The sequence below is a fragment of the Bidens hawaiensis genome, unplaced genomic scaffold, assembly GCF_021521415.1.
Source record: "Bidens hawaiensis isolate Kalapana, Puna unplaced genomic scaffold, B.hawaiensis_p1.1 tig00004595_1, whole genome shotgun sequence".
Taxonomy (NCBI): Eukaryota; Viridiplantae; Streptophyta; class Magnoliopsida; order Asterales; family Asteraceae; genus Bidens; species Bidens hawaiensis.
In genome coordinates this window covers 633,856-649,388 of record NW_027491279.1, presented here as the reverse complement: position 1 = coordinate 649,388, position 15,533 = coordinate 633,856, and positions in this window count along the sequence as shown.

The following is a 15,533-nucleotide window of genomic DNA, read 5'->3' as shown; positions in this document are numbered from 1 at the left end:
TTTCTTTTTAGTCTTGAAGTTTTAAGTGTTTGTTTTGTATTCTATATTGTCGTGTCCCTTGATTTCAGCTGGATCTTAATCAATCATGTCATAACTCACACAGATTAATATGTTGACAAGAGAGTTAATGACGGGTTGCTATATTTAGAAAGATATCCATTTGTTAAAGGCGGAATCAATAACAAACATACGGTTGCAAAGAATAATCAAAGGTAGGAAGCACACATAGGATTCACTCAAAAGATTTCCATTCATATAATATATCATACAAATGATTAATCGATTTAGGGTTTTCTAGGAATCCTAGGACAGCCGTCACTTTCAAGAAATATTCTTTCTTATCCGAAAAGTGTAAAGGCTTATCTCTCTCTCAACCTTGTCCGTCCTCTTTGGCGGCGTGCCCTAAACATTCTATTTATAGGCCTGCCAACCTAGGACAGCTGTCATTCCTTCTAGAAACCCTAAATACAATCATACATATTCAAAATAAACTAAGTGTAAAACAAGTCTTCCGGTTAGGCTTTGCATCAATCTTGTCTTTCTGAGTATGCTCGGCCATCCTTCATAACTTGGTAACATAGAAGTGTGCTCGGGATCAGTTTCCGAGTAGACTTTACTTGAAGAGTATTTTACCAAGTAAAATACTCACCGAGTAGACTTCAGTCTTCTTGACTTTGCCAGACTTTGCCCGACAACTCCTTACGAGCAACCTTGTTCTTCAATGATCCATTTCAGCTCTTTGCTATAAAATAACTTATTAGCAAAGTGTACTTGGGAGTACTGTTCCTTGCTTGAGCTGAACCTTGCCCGATATTACTTAGAGATATTCCTTGAGATCATCAAGCATACTTGGACCATACTTATTAATGAATACCTTACCCGGTCTTCCAATTTCTTGGCTTCTTGGACTTGGTTAACCAAACCTTACTCGGAAGAGTAAAATACTTGGTTCTGAAGAACAGACTTGCTTGATAAAGTGAACCTTGCCCGGATTTACATAAACTAGTGTACCTTACCCGGCAATGCACTAATTTGCAAACCCTGCTCGGATATTCACTTAAGAAGACTACTTGAAGTAAACCTTGCCCGGTAGGCAAAATATCGTACCCGGCTAAGTAAAAGCTTGCTCGGATGTCTAAGGTGTACTCGGATCCATTACTTAGCAACATCAGAGGAGGTTGAGTAGATTCCAATCTTCCATGTACTTTATTTAGGTCAAATCTTTGACTCAACAGTCTCCCCCTTAGGTCAATTTCTTGACCCAACATATCTATTTATCAAGCTACCAATGAAGTGGTGATTTATTGGCAAATACAAAACATTTAAACACCTAGATTTGAGTGGAGATGTTTTGGGTTCAAGTCCACAAACTAAAAAGATTAAAACAAATACGTCATTCAACAAAAAAAATCAATTCATCGAGCTATTCTTAAAAAAATTGTATTGAAATTGGTAATGTAAATGTAGAAATAAATTTAATTCTCATGAATACTTTGGCATCAATATATGAGAGTGAATGAAGGTTCTTTAAAAAAATGTTTTTGATTAAATGTTCAATAAAAACATTTTTAGACATAAAGTGAAGAGGATATATCTTTAAGGATTTTAGTTGTTATTATTTATGATAACTCAATGAATACTTACATCTCATGCATATATATGAAGATATATTGCAAGTAGATGTTCACCGAGCTGGAGAAAAAACTGAATATGGGCCGAACCACTGAATCGGATCAGAAATTCGTTCTTGGAGACTTCCATACAATATTTTCTTAACATGCCAAAGAATCGGATCAATAATTATGCCTGACGCAACCCTGGGGCCCATTCTAAATTTTGCCAGTATTGCCAAAGGGGTATTATGTTCACCGAGCCGGAGAAAAAACTTAGTATGGGTCGAACCACTGAATTGGATTAGAAATTCGGTCTAGGAGACTTCCATACAATATTTTATGACCCTACGAAAGTATCGGATCAATAATTATGCCCTGACGCCACCCCGGGGCCCGTTCGGAATATTGGCAGTATTGCCAAAGGGGTATGTTCACCGAGCCGGAGAAAAAACTGAGCATGGGTCGAACCATAGAATCGGATCAGAAATTCGGTCTTAGAGAGTTCCATACAATATTTTATAAACATACGAAAGAATCTGATCAATAATTATGCACATACGCCACCCCGGGGCCCGTTTGAAATTTTCTCAGGATTGCCAAAGGGGTTGTTCACCTAACCGGAGAAAAAGCTGAGTATGGGTCGAACCACTGAATCGGATTAGAAATTTGGTCTTGGAGACTTCCATACAACATTTTTATGACCCTACGAAAGAATCGGATCAATAATCATGCACTGACGCCACCCCCGGGGCCCGTTCGAAATATTGGCAGTATTGCCAAAAGGGTATGTTCACCGAACCAGAGAAAAAACTGAGTATGGGTCGAAACACTGAATCGGATCGGAAAATCGGTCTTGAATACTTCCATACGATATTTTAGAAACATAAGAAAGAATCGGATCAATATTTATACACTGACGCCACCCCGGGGCTCGTTCGAAATTTTGCATGTATTGCCAAAGGGTATGTTCACCGAGCCGGAGAAAAAACTGAGTATGGGTCGAACCACTGAATCGGATCAGAAATTCTGTCTTAGAGACTTCCATACAATATTTTATAAACATACGATACAATCGGATCAATAACTATGCCCTGACGCCACCCCGGGGCCCCTTAGAAATTTTGCATATATTGCCAAAGGGGTATGTTCACCGGGCCGGAGAAAAAACTGAGTATGGGTCGAACCACTGAATCGGATAAGAAGTTCTTCTTGGAGACTTCCGTACAATATTTTACAAACATACGAAATAATCGGATCAATAATTATGCCATGACGCCACCCCGGGGTCCGTTCGAAATTTTGCCAGTATTGCCAAAGGGGTATGTTCACCGAGCCGGAGAAAAAACTGAGTATGGCTCGAACCATTGAATCGGATTTGAACTCGGTCTTGGAGACTTCCATACAATATTTTATAAACATCGAAAGAATCGGATCAATAATTATGCCCTGACACCGCCCGGGGTCCGTTCGAAATTTTGTCTGTATTGCCAAAGGGGTATGTTCACCGAGCCGGAGAAAAAACTGAGTATGGGTCGAACCACTGAATCGGATCAGAAATTCGGTCTTGGAAACTTCTGTACAATATTTTATAAACATATGATACAATCGGATCAATAATTATGCCCTGGCGTCACCCCGGGGCCCGTTAGAAATTTTGCATATATTGCCAAATGGGCATGTTCACTGAGACGGAGAAAAAACTGAGTATGGGTCGAACCACTGAATCGGATCAGAAATTCGGTCTTTGAGACTTCCATACAATATTTTATAAACATACGATACAATCGGATCAATAACTATGCCCTGACGCCACCCTGGGGCCCGTTCGAAATATTGCCAGTATTGCCAAAGGGGTATGTTCACCGAGCTGGAGAAAAAACTGAGTATGGGTCGTGCCACTGAATCGGATCAGAAATTCGGTCTTGGGGACTTCCATAAAATATTTTATAAACATACGAAAGAATCGGATCAATATTTATGCCCTGACGCCACCCCCCGTGGCTCGTTTGAAGTTTAGCCTGTATTGCCAAAGGGGTATGTTCACCGAGCCGGAGAAAACACTCAGTATGGGTCGAACAACTGAATCGGATCAGAAATTCGGTCTTGGAAACATCCATACAATATTTTATTAACGTACTATACAACTGGATCAATAACTATGCCCTGAATCCACCCCGTGGCCCGTTAGAAATTTTACATAAATTGCCAAAGGGGTATGTTATCGAGACGGAGAAAAAACTGAGTATAACTCGAACCACTGAATCGGATCAGAAATTCGGTCTTGGAGACTTCCATACGATATTGTATGAACATACGAAAGAATCGGATCAATATTTATGCCCTAACGCCACCGCGGGGCTCGTTCGAAATTTTGCTTGTATTGCCAAAGAGGTATGTTCACCGAGCCGAAGAAAAAACTGAGTATGGGCCGAACCACTGAATCGGATCAGAAATTCGGTCTAGGAAACTTCCGTACAATATTTTATAAACATACGATACAATCGGATCAATAACTATGCCTTGACGCCACCCCGGGGCCCATTAGAAATTTTGCATATATTGCCAAAGGGGTATGTTCACCGAGACGGAGAAAAAACTGAGTATGGTTCGAACAACTGAATCGGATCAGAAAATTAGGTCTTGGAGACTTCCATACAATATTTTATAAACATACGATACAATCGGATCAATAACTATGCCCTGACGCCACCTTGGGGCCCATTGGAAATTTTGCCAGTATTGCCAAGGGGGTATGTTCATCGAGCCGGAGAAAAAACTGAGTATGGCTCTAACCACTGAATCGGATCAGAAATTCGGTCCTGGAGACCTCCATACGATATTTTATAAACATACGAAAGAATCGGATCAATATTTATGCCCTGACGCCACCTCGTGGCTCGTTCGAAATTTGGCCTGTATTGCCAAAGGGTTATGTTCACCGAGCCTGAGAAAAAACTGAGTATTGGTCGAGCCACTGAATTGGATCAGAAATTCGGTTTTGAAAACTTCCATACAATATTTTATAAACATACGATATAATCGGATCAATAACTATGCCCTGACGCCACCCTGGGCCCGTTCGAAATTTTGTCAGTATTGCCAAAGAGGTATGTTCACCGAGCCGGAGAAAAAATTGAGTATGGCTCGAACCACTGAATCGGATTAGAAATTCGGTCTTGGAGACTTCCATACAATATTTTATAAACATACGAAAGAATCGGATCAATAATTATGCCCTGACACCACCCCCGGGGCCGTTCGAAATTTTGTCTGTATTGCCAAAGGGGTATGTTCACCGAGCAGGAGAAAAAACTGAGTATGGGAAGAACCAATGAATCGGATCAGAAATTCGGTATGTGGAATCTATCATACAATACGTGACCCTACGAAAGAATCGGATCAATAATTATACCCTGACACCACCCCGGGGCCCGTTCGAAAGTTTTCAAGTATTGCTAAAGTGGTATGTTCACCGAGCCGGAGAAAAAACTGAGTATGATTCGAACCACTGAATCGGATCAGAATTTCGTCTTGGAGACTTCCGTACAATATTTTATAAACATACGAAAGAATCGGATCAATAATTATGCCCTGACGCCACCCTGGGGTCCGTTCAAAATTTTGCCAGTATTGCCAAAGGGGTATGTTCACTGAGCCGGAGAAAAAACTTAATATGGATCGAACCAGTGAATCGAATCAGAAATTCGGTCTTGAAGACTTCCATACAATATTTTATAAATATACGAAAGAATCAGATCAATATTTATGCCCTGACGCCACCTAAGGGCTCGTTCTAAAATTTGCCTGTATTGCCAAAAGGGTGTGTTCACCGAGCCGGAGAAAAAACTGAGTATGGGTCGAACCACTGAATCGGATAAGAAATTCGGTCTTGGAAACTTCCGTACAATATTTTATAAATATACGATACAATTGGATCAATAACTATGCCCTGACGCCACCCCGGGGTCTGTAAGAAATTTTGCATATATTGCCAAAGGGGTATGTTCATCGAGACGGAGAAAAAACTGAGTATGGTTCGAACCACTGAATCGGATCAGAAATTCGGTCTTGGAGACTTCCATATGATATTGTATAAACATACGAAAGAATCGGATCAATATTTATGCCCTTACGCCACCCCGGGGCTTGTTCGAAATATTGCATGTATTGCCAAAGGGCTATGTTCACCGAGCCGGATAAAAAACTGAGTATTGGTCGAACAAATGAATCGGATCAGAAATTCGGTCTTGGAAACTTCCATACAGTATTTTATAAACATACGATACAATCGGATCAATAACTATGCCCTAACGCCACCCCGGGGCCCGTTAGAAATTTTTGCATATATTACCAAAGCGGTATGTTCACCGAGATGGAGAAAAAACTGAGTATGGGTCGAACCACTGAATCGGATCAGAAATTCGGTCTTGGAGACTTCCATATGATATTGTATAAAAATACGATACAATCGGATCAATAACTTTGCCCTGACGCCACCCTGGGGCCCGTTCGAAATTTTACAAGTATTGCCAAAGGGGTATGTTCACCGAGCAGGAGAAAAAACTGAGTATGGCTCGAACTACTGAATCGGATCAGAAATTCGGTCTTGGAGATTTCCATACGATATTTTATAAACATACGAAAGAATTGGATCAATATTTATGCCCTAATGCCACCTCGTGGCTCGTTCGAAATTTGGCCTGTATTGCCAAAGGGTTTTGTTCACAGTGCCGGAGAAAAAACTGAGTATGGGTCGAACCACTGAATCGGATCGGAAATTCAGTCTTGGAAACTTCCATACAATATTTTATAAACATACGATACAATCGGATGAATAACTATGCCCTGACGCCCCCCCGGGGCCCGTTAAAAATTTTGCATATATTGCCAAAGAGGTATGTTCATTGAGACGGAGAAAAAACTGAGTATGGGTCGAACAACTGAATCGGATCAGAAATCGGTCTTGGAGACTTTCATACAATATTTTTTGACCCCAAGAAAGAACCGTATCAATAATTATGCCCAGACACCACCCCGGGGCCCGTTCGAAATTTTACCTGTATTGCCAAAGGGGTGTGTTCACAGAGCCGGAGAAAAAATTGAGTATGGGTCGAATCACTGAATTGGATCAGAAATTCGGTTTTGGAGACCTCCATAGAATATTTTATAAACATACGAAAGAACCGGATCAATATTTATGCCCTGACGCCACCCCGGGGCTCGTTCGAAATTTGGCCTGTATTGCCAAAGGGTTATGTAAACCGAGCCGGAGAAAAAACTGAGTATGGGTCGAACCGCCGAATCAGATCAGAAATTCGGTCTTGGAAACTTCCATACAATATTTTATAAACATACGATACAATCGGATCAGTAACTATGCTCTGACGCCACCCCCGGAGCCTGTTTGAAATTTTGCATATATTGCCAAAGGGGTATGTTCATCGAGACGAGGAAAAAACTGAGTGTGGTTCGAACCACTGAATCGGATCAGAAATTCGGTCTTGGAGACTTCCATATGATATTGTATAAACATACGAAAGAATCGGATCAATATTTATGCCCTTACGCCACCCCGGGGCACGTTCGAAATATTGCATGTATTGCCAAAGGGGTATGTTCACCGAGCCAGAGAAAAAACCGAGTATTGGTCGAACAACTGAATCGGATCAGAAATTCGGTCTTGGAAACTTCCATACTGTATTTTATAAACATACGATACAATCGGATCAATAACTATGCCCTAACGCTACACCGGGGCCAGTTAGAAATTATTGCATATATTACCAAAGGGGTATGTTCACCGAGATGGAGAAAAAACTGAGTATGGGTCGAACCACTGAATCGGATCAGAAATTCGGTCTTGGAGACTTCCATATGATATTGTATAAACATACGATACAATCGGATCAATAATTATGCACTGACGCCACCCTGGGGCCCGTTCGAAATTTTACAGGTATTGCCAAAGGGGTATGTTCACCGAGCAGGAGAAAAAACTGAGTATGGCTCGAACCACTGAATCGGATCTGAAATTCGGTCATGGATTCTTCCATACGATATTTTATAAACATACGAAAGAATCGGATCAATATTTATGCCCTAAAGCCACCTCGTGGCTCGTTCGAAATTTGGTCTGTATTGCCAAAGGGTTATGTTCAAAGAGCCGGAGAAAAAACTGAGTATGGGTCGAACCACTGAATCGGATCAGAAATTCAGTCTTGGAAACTTCCATACAATATTTTATAAACATACGATACAATCGGATGAATAACTACGCCCTGACGCCACCCCGGGGCCCGTTAGAAATTTTCCATATATTGCCAAAGGGGTATGTTCATCGAGACGGAGAAAAAACTGAGTATGGGTCGAACAACAGAATCGGATCAGAAACCGGTCTTGGAGACTTCCATACAATATTTTATAAACATAAGATACAATCGTTTCAGTAACTATGCCCTGACGCCACCCCGAGGCCTGTTAGAAATTTTGCATATATTGCCAAAGGGGTAAGTTCACCGAGACGGAGAAAAAGCTGAGTAGGAGTCGAACCACTGAATCCGATCAGAAATTAGGTCTTGGAGACTTCCATACAATATTTTATAAACATACGAAAGAATCGGATCAATATTTATGCCCTGACGCCACCACGGGGCTAGTTCGAAATTTTGCCTTTTTTGCCAAAGAGGTATGTTCACCGAGCCGGAGAGAAATTTGAGTATGGGTCGAACCACAGAATCGGATCCAAAATTCGGTCTTGAAGACTTCTATACAATATTTTATAAACATATGATACAATCGGATCAATAACTATGCCCTGACGCCACCCCGGGGCCCATTAGAAATTTTGCATATATTGCCAAAGGGGTATTTTCACCGAGACCGAGAAAAAACTGAGTATGGGTCGAACAACTGAATCGGATCAGAAAATTCGGTCTTGGAGACTTTCATATGATATTATATAAACATACGAAAGAATCGGATCAATAATTATTCCCTGACGCCACCTCGTGGCTCGTTCGAAATTTGGTCTGTATTGCCCAAGGGTTATGTTCACCGAGCCTGAGAAAAAACTGATTATTGGTCGAGCGACTGAATCGGATCAGAAATTTGGTCTTGAAAACTTCCATACAACATTTTGTTAACATACGATACAATCGGATCAATAACTATGCCCTGACGTCACCTTGGGGCCCGTTTTGAATTTTGCATATATCTCCAAAGGGGTAAGTTCACCGAGACGGAGAAAAAACTGAGTATGGTTCGAACCACTGAATTGGATCAGAAATTCGGTCTTGGAGACTTTCATACAATATTTTATAAACATACGATACAATCGGATCAATAACTATGCCCTGACGCCACCCTGGGCCCGTTCAAAATTTTGCCAGTATTGCCAAAGAGGTATGTTCACCGAGCCGGAGAAAATAGTGAGTATGGCTCGAACCACGGAATCGGATCAGAAATTCAGTCTTGGAGACTTCCATACAATATTTTATAAACATACGAAAGAATCGGATCAATTATTATGCCTTGACACCACCCCGGGGCCGTTCGAAATTTTGTCTGTATTGCCAAAGGGGTATGTTCAACGAGCCTGAGAAAAAACTGAGCATGGGACGAACCAATGAATCGGATCAGAAATTTTGTATGTGGAATCTCTCATACAATACGTGACCCTACGAAAGAATCGGATCAATAATTATAACCTGACACAACCTCGGGACCCGTTCGAAAATTTTTAAGTATTGCCAAAGTGGTTTTTCACCGAGCCGGAGAAAAAATTGAGTTTGTGTCGAACCACTGAATCGGATCAGAAGTTCGTCTTGGAGACTTCCGTACAATATTTTATACACATACGAAAGAATCGGATCAATAATTATGCCCTAACGCCACCCCGGGGTCCGTTCAAAATTTTGCCAGTATTGCCAAAGGGGTATGTTCACCGAGCCGGAGAAAAAACTGAGTATGGATCGAACCACTGAATTGAATCAGAAATTCGGTCTTGGAGACTTCCATTCAATATTTTATAAACATACGAAAGAATCAGATTAATATTTATGCCCTGACGCCACCCAAGGGCTCGTTTGAAAATTTGCCTGTATTGCCAAATGGGTGTGTTCACCGAGCCGGAGAAAAAACTGAGTATGGGTCGAACCACTGAATCGGATCAGAAATTCGGTCTTGGAAACTTCCTTACAATATTTTATAAATATACGATACAATTGGATCAATAACTATGCCCTGACGCCACCCCGTGGCCCGTTAGAAATTTTGCATATATTTGCAAAGGGGTATGTTCATCGAGACGGGGAAAAAACTGAGTGTGGTTCGAACCACTGAATCGGATCAGAAATTCGGTCTTGGAGACTTCCATATGATATTGTATAAACATACGAAAGAATCGGATCAATATTTATGACCTTACGCCACCCCGGGGCACGTTCGAAATATTGCATGTATTGCCAAAGGGGTATGTTCACCGAGCCAAAGAAAAAACTGAGTATTGGTCGAACAACTGAATCGGATCAGAAATTCGGTCTTGAAAACTTCCATACAGTATTTTATAAACATACGATACAATCGGATCAATAACTATGCCATAACGCTACACCGGGGCCTGTTAGAAATTATTGCATATATTACCAAAGGGGTATTTTCACCGAGATGGAGAAAAAACTGAGTATGGGTCGAACTACTGAATCGGATCAAAAATTCGGTCTTGGAGACTTCCATATGATATTGTATAAACATACGATACAATCGGATCAATAACTATGCACTGACGCCACCCTGGGGCCCGTTCGAAATTTTACAGGTATTGCCAAAGGGGTATGTTCACCGAGATGGAGAAAAAACTGAGTATGGGTCGAACCACTGAATCGGATCAGAAATTCGGTCTTGGAGACTTCCATATGATATTGTATAAACATACGATACAATCGGATCGATAACTATGCACTGACGCCACCCTGGGGCCCGTTTAAAATTTTACAGGTATTGCCAAAGGGGTATGTTCACCGAGTAGGAGAAAAAACTGAGTATGGCTCGAACCACTGAATCGGATCAGAAATTCGGTCTTGGAGACTTCCATACGATATTTTATAAACATACGAAAGAATCGGATCAATATTAATGCCCTAAAGCCACCTCCTGGCTCGTTCGAAATTTGGCCTGTATTGCCAAAGGGTGATGTTCACAGAGCCGGAGAAAAAATTGAGTATGGGTCGAACCACTGAATCGGATCAGACATTCAGTCTTGGAAACTTCCATACAATATTTTATAAACATACGATACAATCGGATGAATAACTATGCCCTGACGCCACCCCCGGGGCCAGTTAGAAATTTTGCATATATTGCCAAAGGGGTATGTTCATCGAGACGGAGAAAAAACTGAGTATGGGTCGAACAACTGAATCGGATCAGAAATCGGTCTTGGAGACTTCCATACAATATTTTATGACCCCACGAAAGAACCGTATCAATAATTATGCCCAGACACCACCCCGGGGCCCGTTCGAAATTTTACCTGTATTGCCAAAGGGGTGTGTTCACAGAGCCGGAGAAAAAACTGAGTATGGGTCGAATCACTGAATTGGATTCGGTCTTGGAGACATCCATAGAATATTTTATAAACATACGAAAGAATCGGATCAATATTTATGCCCTGACGCCACCCAGGGGCTCGTTCGAAATTTGGCCTGTATTGCCAAAGGGTTATGTAAACCGAGCCGGAGAAAAAACTGAGTATGGGTCGAACCACTGAATCGGATCAGAAATTTGGTCTTGGAAACTTCCATACAATATTTTATAAACATACGATACAATCGGATCAGTAACTATGCCCTGACGACACCCCGGGGCCTGTTAGAAATTTTGCATATATTGCTAAAGGGGTAAGTTCACCGAGATGGAGAAAAAGCTGAGTAGGAGTCGAACCACTGAATCGAATAAGAAATTTGGTCTTGGAGACTTCCATACAATATTTTATAAACATACGATACAATCGGACCAATAACTATGCCCTGACGCCACACTGGGTCCGTTCGAAATTTTACCAGTATTGCCAAAGAGGTATGTTCACCGAGCCGGAGAAAAAATTGAGTATGGGTCGAATCACTGAATTGGATCAGAAATTCGATCATGGAGACTTCCATAGAATTTTTTATAAACATACGAAAGAACCGGATCAATATTTATGCCCTGACGCCACCCCCGGGGCTTGTTCGAAATTTGGCCTGTATTGCCAAAGGGTTATGTAAACCGAGCCGGAGAAAAAACTGAGTATGGGTCGAACCGCTGAATCAGATCAGAAATTCGGTCTTGGAAACTTCCATACAATATTTTATAAACATACGATACAATCGGATCAGTAACTATGCGCTGACGCCACCCCGGGGCCTGTTTGAAATTTTTCATATATTGCCAAAGGGGTATGTTCATCGAGACGAGGAAAAAACTGAGTGTCGTTCGAACCACTGAATCGGATCAGAAATTCGGTCTTGGAGACTTCCATATGATATTGTATAAACATACGAAAGAATCGGATCAATATTTATGCCCTTACGCCACCCCGGGGCACGTTCGAAATATTGCATGTATTGCCAAAGGGGTATGTTCACCGAGCCAGAGAAAAAACTGAGTATTGGTCGAACAATTGAATCGGATCAGAAATTCGGTCTTGGAAACTTCCATACTGTATTTTATAAACATACGATACAATCGGATCAATAACTATGCCCTAACGCTACACCGGGGCCAGTTAGAAATTATTGCATATATTACCAAAGGGGTATGTTCACCGAGATGGAGAAAAAACTGAGTATGGGTCGAACCACTGAATCAGATCAGAAATTCGGTCTTGGAGACTTCCATATGATATTGTATAATCATACGATACAATCGGATCAATACCTATGCACTGACGCCACCCTTGGGCCCGTTCGAAATTTTACAGGTATTGCCAAAGGGGTATGTTCACCGAGCAGGAGAAAAAACTGAGTAAGGCTCGAACCACTGAATCGGATCAGAAATTCGGTCATGGAGACTTCCATACGATATTTTATAAACATACGAAAGAATCGGATCAATATTTATGCCCTAAAGCCACCTCGTGGCTCGTTCGAAATTTGGTCTGTATTGCCAAAGGGTTATGTTCAAAGAGCCGGAGAAACAACTGAGTATGGGTCGAACCACTGAATCGGATCAGAAATTCAGTCTTGGAAACTTCCATACAATATTTTATAAACATACGATACAATCGGATGAATAACTATGCCCTGACGCCACCCCGGGGCCCGTTAGAAATTTTCCATATATTGCCAAAGGGGTATGTTCATCTAGACGGAGAAAAATCTGAGTATGGGTCGAACAACTGAATCGGATCAGAAATCGGTCTTGGAGACTTCCATACAATATTTTATGACCCCACGAAAGAACCGTATCAATAATTATGCCCAGACACCACCCCGGGGCCCGTTCGAAATTTTACCTGTATTACCAAAGGGGTGTGTTCACAGAGCCGGAGAAAAAACTGAGTATGGGTCGAATCACTGAATTGGATCTGAAATTCGGTCTTGGAGACTTCCATAGAATATTTTATAAACTTACGAAAGAATCGGATCAATATTTATGCCCTGACGCCACCCAGGGGCTCGTTCGAAATTTGGCCTGTATTGCCAAAGGGTTATGTAAACCGAGCCGGAGAAAAAACTGAGTATGGGTCGAACCACCGAATCGGATCAGAAATTTGGTCTTGGAAACTTCCATACAATATTTTATAAACATACGATACAATCGTTTCAGTAACTATGCCCTGACGCCACCCCGAGGCCTGTTAGAAATTTTGCATATATTGCCAAAGGGGTAAGTTCACCGAGATGGAGAAAAAGCTGAGTAGGAGTCGAACCACTGAATCGGATCAGAAATTCAGTCTTGGAAACTTCGATACAATATTTTATAAACATACGATACAATCGGATGAATAACTATGCCCTGACGACACCCCGGGGCCCGTTAGAAATTTTGCATATATTGCCAAAGGGGTATGTTCATCGAGACGGAGAAAAAACTGAGTATGGGTCGAACAACTGAATCGGATCAGAAATCGGTCTTGGAGACTTCCATACAATATTTTATGACCCCACGAAAGAACCGTATCAATAATTATGCCCAGACACCACCCCGGGGCCCGTTCGAAAATTTTACCTGTATTGCCAAAGGGGTGTGTTCACAGAGCCGGAGAAAAAACTGAGTATGGGTCGAATCACTGAATTGGATCAGAAATTCGGTCTTGGAGACTTCCATAGAATATTTTATAAACATACGAAAGAATCGGATCAATATTTATGCCCTGACGCCACCCAGGGGCTCGTTCGAAATTTGACCTATATTGCCAAAGGGTTATGTAAACCGAGCCGGAGAAAAAACTGAGTATGGGTCGAACCACTGAATCGGATCAGAAATTTGGTCTTGGAAACTTCCATACAATATTTTATAAACATACGATACAATCGGATCAGTAACTATGCCCTGACGACACCCCGGGGCCTGTTAGAAATTTTGCATATATTGCTAAAGGGGTAAGTTCACCGAGATGGAGAAAAAGCTGAGTAGGAGTCGAACCACTGAATCGAATCAGAAATTTGGTCTTGGAGACTTCCATACAATATTTTATAAACATACGATACAATCGTATCAATAACTATGCCCTGACGCCACACTGGGCCCGTTCGAAATTTTACCAGTATTGCCAAAGAGGTATGTTCACCGAGCCGGAGAAAAAATTGAGTATGGGTCGAATCACTGTATTGGATCAGAAATTCTGTCTTGGAGACTTCCATAGAATTTTTTATAAAAATACGAAAGAACCGGATCAATATTTATGCCCTGACGCCACCCCGGGGCTCGTTCGAAATTTGACCTGTATTACCAAAGGGTTATGTAAACCGAGCCGGAGAAAAAACTGAGTATGGGTCGAATCACTGAATCGGATCAGAAATTCGGTCTTGGAAACTTCCATACAATATTTTATAAACATACGATACAATCGGATCAGTAACTATGCCCTGACGCCACACCGAGGCCTGTTAGAAATTTTGCATATATTGCCAAAGGGGTAAGTTCACCGAGATGGAGAAAAAGCTGAGTAGGAGTCGAACCACCGAATCGAATCAGAAATTTGGTCTTGGAGACTTCCATACAATATTTTATAAACATACGATACAATCGGATCAATAACTATGCCCTGACGCCACCCTGGGCCCGTTCGAAATTTTACCAGTATTGCCAAAGAGGTATGTTCACCGAGCCGGAGAAAAAATTGAGTGTGGCTCGAACCACTGAATCGGATCAGAAATTCCGTCTTGGAGACTTCCATACAATATTTTATAAACATACGAAAGAATCGGATCAATAATTATGCCCTGACACCACCTCGGGGCCGTTCAAATTTTGTCTGTATTGCCAAAGGGGTATGTTCACCGAGCCGGATAAAAAACTGAGTATGGGTCGAACCAATTAATCGGATCAGAAATTTGGTCTTTGGAATCTCTCATACAATACTTTATTACCATACGAAAGAATCGGATCAATAACTATGCCCAGAATCCACCCCGTGGCCCGTTATAAATTTTGCATAAATTGCCAAAGGGGTATGTTATCGAGACGGAGAAAAAACTGAGTAAGGGTCGAACAACTGAATCAGATCAGAAATTCGGTCTTGGGGACTTCCATACAGTATTTTATGACCCCATGAAAGAACCGTATCAATAATTATGCCCTGACGCCACCCTGGGGTCCGTTCAAAATTTTGCCAGTATTGCTAAAGGGGTATGTTCAACGAGCCGTAGAAAAAATTGAGTATGGGTCGAACCAATAAATCGAATCAGAAATTCGGTCTTGGAGACTTCCATACAATAT